Raw genomic sequence first — 13,201 nt, forward strand, 5'->3', positions numbered from 1 at the left:
AGCTTGGTTTGAAGAAATCAACTGTGGGAGCAATTATTAGGAAATGGAAGACATACAAGACCACTGATAATCTCCCTCAATCTGGGGCTCCACGCAAGATCTCACCCCGTGGGGTCAAAATGATCACAAGAATGGTGAGCAAAAATCCCAGAACCACACGGGGGGACCTAGTGAATAACCTGCAGAGAGCTGGGACCAAAGTAACAAAGCCTACCATCAGTAACACACTACGCCGCCAGGGACTCAAATCCTGCAGTGCCAGACGTGTCCCCCTGCTTAAGCCAGTACATGTCCAGGCCCGCCTGAAGTTTGCTAGAGAGCATTTGGAGGATGCAGAAGAAGATTGGGAGAATGTCATATGGTCAGATGAAACCAAAATATAACTTTTTAGTAAAAACTCAACTCGTTGTGTTTGGAGGACAAAGAATGCTGAGTTGCATCCAAAGAACACCATACCTACTGTGAAGCATGGGGGTAGAAACATCATGCTTTGGGGCTGTTTTTCTGCAAAGGGACCAGGACGACTGATCCGTGTAAAGGAAAGAATGAATGGGGCCATGTATCGTGAGATTTTGAGTGAAAACCTCCTTCCATCAGCAAGGGCATTGAAGATGAAACGTGGCTGGGTCTTTCAGCATGACAATGATCCCAAACACACCGTCCGGGCAACGAAGGAGTGGCTTCGTAAGAAGCATTTCAAGGTCCTGGAGTGGCCTAGCCAGTCTCCCCATAGAAAATCTTTGGAGGGAGTTGAAAGTCCGTGTTGCCTAGCAACAGCCCCAAAACATCACTGCTCTAGAGGAGATCTGCATGGAGGAATGGGCCAAAATACCAGCAACAGTGTGTGAAAACCTTGTGAAGACTTACAGAAAACATTTGACCTTTGTCATTTCCAACAAAGGGTATATATTGACCAAATACTTTTTTTCCACCATAATTTGGAAATAAATTCATTAAAAATCCTACAATGTGATTTTCCAGATAAAAAAAAAAAATCCTCATTTTGTCTGTCATAGTTGAAGTGATGATGATGAAAATTACAGGACTCAACTTTTTAAGTGGGAGAACTTGCACAATTGGTGGCTGAGTAAATCCTTTCTTGCCCCACTGTATGAAATGTAAAATATTGTGCATGAATGTGTTTGTATAATATTATGTATATGAGTTGGGTCTTTATACGAGCTTGGTCTATAAGAGTCCACAAAGAGCATGCGTATTTGTGTAGTGTGTGTGTACTTGTCTGTGTGTGTGTGTGCTTGCTTGTTTGCGCCTGTTCATGTGTGTGCCTTGTGTACGCTGATGCGAAGACTGATGTTTCTGGGTTAATGAATACATAAGGTAAGTTAGTCAAGCAGAAGAAGAGAGATGCAACCATGCGTTTCCCCAGGCATTAGCTTTCAGCTTCAATACAGAACAACCCATCTTGATTTTTACTGTGATGCCAGTAGAAGTCAAGCTCAACCCGGATAGTTTGAAGGATGCCTTTGTGTGATGCTAACATCACATAATAGATACTTAGTCCACAGTATCCTTAACTGGGGTGTGTTGTCTTTAGCACATGTGCTGTGATGTGCCCTTCTAGATGTGTTTATCATGGGACTTATCATCTGCTATCTGTTAATTTAGCCCCTGACATTCTGTACCTGTTACTGTGGCCCTGTTTTTCAATTCCATATTTTCCTGTTTGTTTATGGTTTACAGTTTTGGTAAATTGCTACTTTGTTTGTGCTGTGTTGTTTTTGTCCCTACCGAGGAGGATGGAACTCATTGAACCAGGCAGAATTCTATGGAGAGCGGAGACATTAGCGCTAACACACAGCTTATCTCGGAGGCTTTAATTGGCACATGAACCATGAAGGGACCCCCACTGACTCTCGCAGCACTTAGACAGGCTGTATTTAGCATTTTGATTGCTGGTGTTGACGTTGAACTGACAAAGTAGACGTTGCTCAATCATAGATAACACAGAGGGAAACATGCCCTGGAAGAGTGTTACTTGTCATGACCATCTTGGATTGAGCGTTTGAGGGTTCCATCTTTCAGACTGCTGGGCTCAGAGGTGGCCTCTGTCAGGGAATTGATTGGCTCTGGAGGCTGAGGTCAGGTCATGGGTCACTAGGGCATCTTTGTCTGTCTATAGCTGGTAGGCTTGGTCTGGTGTGAGGAGGAAGTAATTACAGTACATTTCAAACACATCCATTAACCCCCCCCCCCCCCACACACACACACACACACGTAATGATTTCACAGATTCAAACTTTTCACATGATTTTTGAGAAAGATGCTGTATTTAAAAATACAAGATTAGTGTTTGTATTTCCTATCCACACAGTGTAGGATTGGAGAATCTCTCTGACATCAATGAGACTACAGCGTTTGCTACAGTACATCATTAATTTATCTCCTCATACAAGTATTTGCTAGACGGTAGAGTTAGAGTTAAATCTAGACTTGGTGTCTTCTATCGTAATCGCTCCTCTTTCACCCCAGCTGCCAAACTAACCCTGATTCAGATGACCATCCTACCCATGCTAGATTACGGAGAAGTAATTTATAGATCGGCAGGTAAGGGTGCTCTTGACCGGCTAGATGTTCTTTACCATTATTGTCGACACAGAGCCCCGCCGATCCATCACGACTGAACTGTCGACGTGATCGCCCGATGTGGTCTCAACAGGCTATTCTGTTACGATATCACAAAGAACCATCTACTAGCCCCGACCCGCTAGCTTTTCTGAACGCTGTGTCCCCCGCTCGCCTAGCATAGTAGTGACCGAACAGCACCCTGATTCACCTATTGCTGCTCTTTTGACCCTATTATCACTCGGCTACGCAGCTGTTGCCCCCTGGACTGTTTCAATAACACGGTACCTCTTTTTGTTTACCTGTCGAACCCAGCTTCGAACTCAGGTCCTGTATGTAACTAACTGACCCGCTCTGCCCATTCATCACCATTTACCCGCTGTTGTCTTAGCTCTCCTGATCAACACCTGTGATTGCATTATGCCTCTCTCTAATGTCAATATGCCTTGTCTACTGCTGTCTTGGCTAGTTTTTGTTTTTATTGTTTTACTTCACTGTAGAGCCCTCAGTCCCGCTCAAAATGCCTTAGATAGCTCTTTTATCCCACCCCACACACATGCAGAGACCTCACCTAGGTTAACTGATTCCTCCAGAGACGAAACCTCTCTCATCGTCACCCAACACCCAGGTTTTCTACACTGTACTCACCTCCTACCATACCCTTGTCTGTACATTATGCCTTGAATCTATTCTACCACGCCCAGAAACCTGCTCCTCTTATTCTCTGTCCCCAACGTACTAGACGACTAGTTTTTATAGCCTTTAGCCGTACCCTTATCCTACTCCTCCTCTGTTCCTCTGGTGATGAAGAGGTTAACGCAGGCCCTGTAGTGCCTGGGGAATAGGAGCGGAACTGGGGGCTATCATTTGTTGGCTTCTGTAACCGTAAAAGCCTTGGTTTCATGCATATTAACACCAGAAGCCTCCTCCCTAAGTTCATTTTTTTTCACTGCTTTAGCACACTCCGCCAACCCTGATGTCCTAGCCGTGTCTGAATCATAGCTTTGAAAGGCCACCAAATTTTTTTGTAATTTCCATCCCCAACTACAACATTTTCCGCCACGATAGGACTGCCAAAGGGCGTGGAGTTGCAATCTACTGCAGAGACCGCCTGCAGAGTTCTGTCATGCTATCCAGCTCTGTGCCCAAACAGTTCGAGCTTCTACATTAAAAAAATCCACCTTTCCAGAAATAAGTCTCTCCCTGTTGCCGCTTGTTATAGACCCCCCCCCCCCCAGTCCCCAGCTGTGCGCTGGACACCATATGTGAATTAATCGCCCCACATTTATCTTCAGAGTTTGTACTGTTAGGTGACCTAAACTGGGATGTGCTTAACACCCCAGCCGTCCTACATTCTAAGCTAGATGCCCTCAATCTCACACAAGTTATCATGGACCCTACCAGGTACAACCCTAAATCCGTAAACACAGGCACCCTCATAGATATCATCCTGACCATCCTGCCCTCAAAAAAATCAAAACCCTGCTGTCTTCAACCGGGATCTCAGCTTAAATATGCATGGCCCATTCAATTAAAAAAATAAAAATAAGAACAGATATAGCCCTTGGTTCACTCCAGACCTGACTGCCCTCCCAGCTGCCCTCTGCACTGAGTCTGGGAAACAATGATACACTGATAAATCTACGACAATCGAGAATTTCAATAAGCATTTTTCTACGGCTGGCCATGCTTTCCACCTGGCTACCCCTAACACGGTCAAGAGCTCTGCAACCCCTGCAGCAACTTGCCCAAGCCTCCCCATTTCTCCTTCACCCAAATCCAGATAGCTGATGTTCTGAAAGAGCTGCAAAATCTGCACCCCTGCAAATCAGCTGGGCTAGACAATCTGGACCCTCTCTTTCTAAAATTATTCGCCACAATTGTTGCAACCCCTATTACTAGCCTGTTCAACCTCTCTTTCATATTGTTTGAGATCCCCAAAGATTGGAAAGCTGCCGCGGTCATCCCCCTCTTCAAAGGGGAGACTCTCTAGACCCAAACTGTTACAAACCTATATCTACCCTACCCTGCCTTTTCTAAGGTATTCGAAAGCCAAGTTAACAAACAGATCACCAACCATTTTGAATCCCACCGTACCTTCTCCGCTATGCAATCTGGTTTCCGAGCTGGTCATGGGTGCACCTCAGCCACGCTCAAGGTCCTAAACGATATCATAACCGCCATTGATAAAAGACAATACTGTGCATGCGTCTTCATCGATCTGGCCAAGGCTTTTGACTCTCAATCACCGCATTCTTATCGGCGGACTCAACAGCCTTGGTTTCTCAAATGACTGCCTCACCTGGTTCACCAACTACTTCTCTGATAGAGTTCAGTGTGTCAAATCGGAGGGTCTGTTTTCCGGACCTCTGGCAGTATCTATGGGGCTGCCACAGAGTTCAATTCTCGGGCCGACTCTTTTCTCTGTATACATCAATGATGTCGCTCTTGCTGCTGGTGATTATCTGATCCACTTCTACGCAGACGATACCATTCTGTATACTTCTGGCCCTTCTTTGGACACTGTGTTAACAAACCTCCAGACGAGCTTTAATGCCATACAACTCCCCTTCCGTGCCCTCCAACTGCTCTTAAATGCAAGTAAAACTGAATGCATGCTCTTCAACCGATTGCTGCCCGTACCCTCCCGCCCGACTAGCATCACTACTCTGGACGGTTCTGACTTAGAATATGTAGACAACTACAAATACCTAGGTCTCTGGCTAGACTGTAAACTCTCCTTTCAGACTCACATTAAGCATCTCCAATCCAAAATTAAATCTAGAATCGGCTTCCTATTTCGCAACAAAGCATCCTTCACTCATGCTGCCAAACATACCCTCGTAAAACTGACTGTCCTACTGATCCTTGACTTCGGCGATGTCATTTACAAAATAGCTTCCAACACTCTACTCAGACTGCATCCAATTTGCTATCACAGTGCCATCTGTTTTGTCACCAAAGCCCCATATACTACCCACCACTGCGACCTGTATGCTCTCGTTGACTGGCCCTCGCTTCATATTCTTCGCCAAACCCACTGGCTCCAGGTCATCTATAAGTCTTTGATAGGTAAAGCCCCACCTTATCTCAGCTCACTGCTCACCATAGCAGCACCCACCCGCAGCACGCAGGTATATTTCACTGGTCACCCTCAAAACCAATTCCTCCTTTGGCTGCATTTCCTCCAGTTCTCTGCTGCCAATGACTGGAACGAATTGCAAAAATCACTAAAGTTGGAGACTCATATCTCCCTCACTAACTTTAAGCATCATCTGTCAGAGCAGCTTACAGATCATTGCACCTGCACATAGCCCATCTGTAAATAGCCCACCCAACTACCTCATCCCCATATTGTTATTTATTTTTTCTCCTCCTTTGCACCCCAATATCTCTACTTGCACATTCATCTTCTGCACATCTATCACTCCAGTGTTTAATTTCTATATTGTAATTATTTTGCGACTATGGCCTATTTATTGCCTTACCTCCCTAATCCTACTTCATTTGCACACACTGTATATATTCTTTTCTATTGTGTTATTGACTGTACGTTTGTTTATTCCATGTGTAACTCTGTGTTGTTTGTGTCGCTTTGCTTTATCTTGGCCAGGTCACAGTTGTAAATGAGAACTTGTTCTCAACTGGCCTATCTGGTTAAATAAAGGGGAAATTAAAAATTAATTTAAAAAAACATTCGGCCATCAGAATTTCTACCAGTGGTCCTTATAGGACACATCACTGCACTCCATAGTCCTCTATAAACGGGTCATCTCTGTATACCTGTCGCAAGACCCACTGGTTGATGCTTATTTATAAAACCCTATTAGGCATCACCCCCCCAACCTGAGGTAGCTACTGCATCCCTCATCCTCCACATACAACACCCATTCTGCCAGTCACAATCTGTTAAAGGTCCCCCAAAGCACACACATCCCTAGGTCGCTCCTCTTTTCAGTTCGCTGCAGCTAACGACTGCAACAAGCTGCAACAAACACTCAAACTGGACAGTTTTATCTCAATCTCTTCATTCAAAGACTCAATCATGGACACTATTACTGACCATTGTGGCTGCTTTGTGTGATGTTTTGTTGTCACTACCTGCTTGCCCTTTGTGCTGTTGTCTGTGCCCAATAATGTTTGTACCATGTTTTGTGCTATTACCATGCTGTGTTGTTATGTGTTGCTGCCTTGCTATGTTGTTGTCTTAGGTCTCTCTTTATGTTATGATCAAATTTATTTATATAGCCCTTCGTACATCAGCTGATATCTCAAAGTGCTGTACAGAAACCCAGCCTAAAACCACAAACAGCAAACAATGCAGGTGTAGAAGCACGGTGGCTAGGAAAACCTAGGAAGAAACCTAGAGAGGAACCAGGCTATGTGGGGTGGCCAGTCCTCTTCTGGCTGTCCCGGGTGGAGATTATAACAGAACATGGCCAAGATGTTCAAATGTTCATAAATGACCAGCATGGTCAAATAATAATAATCACAGGCAGAACAGTTTAAACTGGAGCAGCAGCACGGCCAGGTGGACTGGGGACAGCAAGGAGTAATCATGTCAGGTAGTCCTGAGGCATGGTCCTAGGGCTCAGGTCCTCCGAGAGAGAGAGAGAAAGAAAGAGAGAATTAAAGAGAGCATACTTAAATTCACACAGGACACCGGATAGGACAGGAGAAGTACTCCAGATATGACAAACTGACCCTAGCCCCCCGACACATAAACTACTGCAGCATAAATATTGGAGGCTGAGACGGGAGGGGTCAGGAGACACTGTGGCCCCATCCGATGACACCCCCAAACAGGAAGGATATAACCCCACCCACTTTGCCAAAGCACAGCCCCCACACCACTATAGGGATATCTTTAACCACCAACTTACCATCCTGAGACAAGGCCGAGTATACGTGTACAACAGGCCTTGAGATGTGTAATTTAGCAGACGCTCTTATCCAGAGCGATTTAGTAGCAATTAGGGTTAAGTGCCTTGCTCAAGGACACATCAACAGATTTTTCACCTAGTCGCCTCAGGGATTCAAACCAGCAACCTTTCAGTTACTGTCCCAATGCTCTTAACCACTAGGCTACCTGCCTCCCCTACTTCTGAGTATTTTGTATATTGCATTACACTGGGCTGAATCTGTACCGGCACCCCCCTGTATATATTGTTATTTTTACTGCTCCTCTTTAATTACTTGTTTCTTTTATCTCTTATTCTTATCTGTATTTTTTGAAACTGCATTGTTGGTTAGGGGCTCGTAAGTAAGCATTTCACTGTAAGGTTGTATTCCGCGCATGTGACTAATTAAATTGGATTTGAACTACACTCCATTGTATTTTGTAACAAGATACTTTCGAAAGCTGTACTTTAGTATTTTCAAAATACAAAATCATTTTCAAAACCATTTCGATATAACGGTTCACAATTTTGTGGCTGTCACGACTTTTGCCGAAGTCGGTTCCTCTCCTTATTCTGGCAGCGTTCGGCGGTCGACGTCACCGGTCTTCTAGCCATCGACTATCCACCTTTCATTTTCCATTTGTTTTGTCTTGTTTTCCCACACACCTGGTTTACATTCCCTCATTACTTGTTGTGTATTTAACCCTCTGTACCCCCCATGTCTGTGTGTAAAATTGTTTGTTGTAAAGTGCTTGTGCACTCTGACTGGTTTTGCGACGGGTTATTTTTGTACCCATATTTTGTTGTTCTGGGTGCCGTTGGTTTTGCATATTAAACTGCTCCGGTTATTACCCAGTTCTGCTCTCCTGCTCCTGACTTCCCTGCAGCCAGTCATGCACCCCTTACAGTGGCTTCCTTTCACCCTGCATTGGTATTAAAAGTCTGATGGCACTATGGTGTGATAAGAGCATCTGCTAAATGGATATGTAAAAATGAACAATTGCAAAGCATGCAGAGTATTACTCTGATGAGCTCCGCCCCAAAACAAGGTCAATGACAATACCCAGTGTGCTTTGCAGTTGTTAATTTTCACATACACATTTACATTTGTCATTTAGCAGATGCTCTTATCCAGAGTGACAGTGCTCCCAGATGTCTTGCTCCCAGACAGACTAACTTTTTTGCTCGCTTTGAGGACGATACAGTGCCACTGACACGGCCCGCTACCAAAACCTGCGGGCTCTCCTTCACTGCAGCTGACGTGAGTAAAACTTCCTGACGGGCTGCCCCCAGGTGGTGAGGGTAGGTAACAACATCTCCACCCCGCTGATCCTCAACACTGGGGCCCCACAAAGGTGTGTTCTGAGCCCTCTCCTGTACTCCCTGTTCACCCACGACTGCGTGGCCATGCACGCCTCCAACTAAATCATCAAGTTTGCGGACGACACTACAGTGGTAGGCTTGATTACCAACAACGACGAGATGGCTTACAGGGAGGAGGTGAGGGCCCTCGGAGTGTGGTGTCAGGAAAATAACCTCACACTCAATGTCAACAAAACAAAGAGATGATTGTGGACTTCAGGAAACAGCAGAGGGAGCACCCCCCCTATCCACATCGAAGGGACAGTAGTAAGTTTAAAGTTCCTCGGCGTACACATCACGGACAAACTGAGTTGGTCCACCCACACAGACAGCGTGGTGAAGAAATTTGGCTTGTCACCAAAAGCACTCACAAACTTCTACAGATGCACAATCGAGAGCATCCTGTCGGGCTGTATACGGCAACTGCCCCACCCACAACCGTAAGGCTCTCCAGAGGGTAGTGAGGTCTGCACAACGTATCACCGGGGGCAAACTACCTGCCCTCCAGGACGCCTACACCACCCGATGTCACAGGAAGGCCATAAAGATCATCAAGGACAACAACCACCCGAGCCACTGCCTGTTCACCCCGCTATCATCCAGAAGACGAGGTCAGTATAGGTGCATCAAAGCGGTCCCCGAGAGACTGATAAACAGCTTCTATCTCAAGGCCATCAGACTGTTAAACAGCCACCACTAACATTGAGTGGCTGCTGCCAGCATACTGACTCAACTCCAGCCACTTTAATAATGGGAATTGATGGAAATTTATGTAAAAAGGTATCACTCGCCACATTACACAATGACACTTAATATAATGTTTACATACCCTACATTACTCATCTCATATGTATATACTGTACTCATTTAAACTGCTGCATCTTGCTGCATCTTGCCATCTTTATGTAATACATGTATCACTAGCCACTTTAAACTATGCCACTTTATGTTTATATACCCTACATTACTCATCTCATATGTATATACTGTACTCGATACCATCTACTGCATCTTGCCTATGCCGTTCTGTACCATCACTCATTCATAAATCTTTATGTACATATTCTTTATCCCTTTGTGTATAAAGTAGTAGTTGTGGAATTGTTAGATTACTCGTTGGTTATTACTGCATTTTCGGAACTAGAAGTACGTGCATTTCGCTACACTCGCATTAACATCTGCTAACCATGTGTATGTGACAAATAAAATTTGATTTGATTTGCATTCAACTAATGTAGATAAACAACAACATATCACAGTCAAAGCAAGTAAGAAGTTTTTGAGAATGTTGTTGATTTTCGTCCGGCTACTTGCAAATGTATTTTCGTATTTTTAAAATACATGTATTTGAATTAAATACAATACTTTGGTCTTTAGGGTATTTTGTAGTTGTATTTTGCCATTTATGCTCGTCCTTGTCTGTGTCCTATTTCCTGTCTAAGGGGAGGATGTTCTGGCAGGTGTCTGGTCCTGGTGGATGTGCTGACCAGCAACACCTCAGTGCCCTGCTCCAGGAGCTCATCCAGGTCCCACGGCAGCTAGGAGAGGTGGCCGCCTTCGGAGGGAGCAACGTGGAGCCCAGTGTGGCCAGCTGCTTTCGCATGGTGAGCTAGGATTTACGTTGGTCAAAATAAGCATTTAGCTATTACTGTTAAGTACAGCCCAAGGTTTTCCCCATGTTAGTCGCTGTTATATTACAAGAAGGGTAGAAATAAAAATCCAATCTGTGTTAAAAACTCTCATTGGATTATCTCCAATCTTGATGTGTGATGTTTGAACATTCTTTATGCACTTGTAAGGTGTACTTTAATCCATTATGTGAGCAGCAGACTAATGTCAAGAGAGGATTTGAGGCTATTTATACATCTTTGAGAGTAGCTCTGAGACCATGGTGGAGAGATGCAGATGCCTGAGATCTATTAAACTGAGCATCTAATTTATGATGACAGTTATGCTAACTCAAACCTTATGTCAAACATTCATGATGAATACGGTGAGACATCAGTGCCTTGTTTCTGATAGACTCTTATAGATGAGTCAGTCATATGTCTGCTGCCTCAGTCCCATCTTGACGTGTCTGAGATTAGTGTACACTAAATTGTTTGAAGGGGTCATGGCATTTTAATGGGCTGTGTTATCCGAAAGGGCTAATCACCACAGGGTCTCTGACCTTGTGCTGTCTGGCGCTTATGTGTACGTTGTGTATTTGTACATGCACACACGTTTTGCATGTCTTTGTGTAGTAAATATGTGATTTGTTCTCTGTTATGTACCACTGAAAGATACCCAGCAGTCTCTTACTCCAGGAGAATTGGGATGCCACTATAGTAGACAGGCTTTATCAGGCTCCACAGCTGGATGGAACCCAAATGGGAATAGCAACTTAATTATGTCATTTCTCTCATGTAGACCCTTAAGAAATTAAACATGGAGTGACTTTCAAACCCTTTTAATGAGAATTGTGTCCAATAATGAACATTAGTGACTCATGAGAACTTTCTTTAACATTTCTCATCATCAATTTCATGACTTATTTCTGGAAATAAAGGACTGAGACTGGAGTAATTTACTACAGCTCTACTAAGTCAGTCTCTGAAGGGAACTACTGTCCCCAGGCTGCCAGAGAGCATATGCCCTGCCTCTGGATCTCTGCTGGTCTCATGGTCCTCCTCTCCACTCTTCCCCACCATGTGGCTATAGGCTCCTGGGAAAACCTCCATCCAGCTGTCCCACTTCCTGGAGTGGATGAGCCTGGAGCTCCAGTCCGTGGTGTGGCTGTCTGTGCTGCAGCGAGTGGTCCAGGCAGAGAACGCCTAACACCAGGCCAAGTGCTCCACCTGGAAACAGTTTCCCATCAAGAGCTTTAGGTGAGCCACAGGGCCTCGACAGGTGAATGCTATTTCAACCATATAGGGAATGTCAAAGCTGCTTCCTGTCCTGGCATACTACCAAGGGCAAGGCTTTAATTTACCCCATCATTGAGTACTACAGTACACCCCAGTAAAAATTATAAATCATAGTCCACAGATGCTGAGATACGATTGTCTCATGTCCCATCTGAGACCACCAAAGTGGGGGATGTACATCCACACAATTCCAACACGTCTCCGGTACGTATGTGTCCTCTATTCATTTGAATGTGTTGACAGTTGGTGAAATTCCTTGAGCTGTGCTGAGAATTCGAAAAGTATAAAAGACAACGGTCCAATGTTGGAGAACACTGCTTTGCGTACGCATACACATTTTGGACTCTGATAAACCCATAAGACTAATTTCATTATGTCATCAGTATTTTTTGTCACTCTCAGCCCATCCCAGCTATCACCATAAACCACCCTCATTTGGTTTCCATGTGTCATATATTTTTCAATTGTGATATTTTACATACATTGAACCTTTCTAATCGTATATTTGTTATTTTTATTTAACATTTATTTAACTAGGCAAGTCGGTTAAGAAGGCATTTTTATTTACAACGACGGCCTACCAAAGGGCAAAAGGCCTCCTGCGGGGACGGGGGCTGGGATTAAAAATAAAATGTATATAGGACAAAACACACATCACGACAAGAGAGACAACACAACACTACATGAAGAGAGACCTAAGACAACAGCATAGCATGGCAGCAACACATGACAACACAGCATGGTAGCAGCAGAAAACATGGTATAAACATTATTGGGCACAGACAACAGCATAAAGGACAAGAAGGTAGAAACAACAATACATCATGCAAAGCAGCCACAACTGTCAGTAAGAGTGTCCATGATTGAGTCTTTGAATGAAGAGATTAAGATAAAACTGTCCAGTTTGAGTGTTTGTTGCAGCTCGTTCCAGTCGGTAGCTGCAGCAAACTGAAAAGACGAGCGACTCAGGGATGTGTGTGCTTTAGTATCCACAGATTGTGAGCTAAAGATGAAAATCTTTTCTGCGAGTATTATTTGACTGACTATGGCTTTCTAAATCGCCCAACACTGCTATTTGTAAGGTTCATTTTAAGAGATTTTTTTTTACCAGAATAAATGGGATCCCACTGCATCTCAGTGCTTGAGGCGTCACTACAGACTCCTTGGTTTGATTCCAGGCTGTATCACAACAGGTCATGATTGGGAGTCCCATAGGGCAGCGCACACTTGGCCCAGCGTCGTCCGGGTTTGGCCGGTGTAGGCCGTCATTGTAAATAAGAATTTGTTCTTAATTGACTTGCCTAGTTAAATTTAAATGTCAAATTAATCTAGGGATTCTGTCTATTCGCAGCAAAATCTACAGAGCTGAGATTGTTGTACGGCGGAAATAATAGTTGAAATTGAAAAACATCAAGTGTTGTTTTTGTACCAGTTCATAAACCATGTAAT

This window comes from Oncorhynchus kisutch, linkage group LG28 (assembly GCF_002021735.2).
Source record: "Oncorhynchus kisutch isolate 150728-3 linkage group LG28, Okis_V2, whole genome shotgun sequence".
Taxonomy (NCBI): Eukaryota; Metazoa; Chordata; class Actinopteri; order Salmoniformes; family Salmonidae; genus Oncorhynchus; species Oncorhynchus kisutch.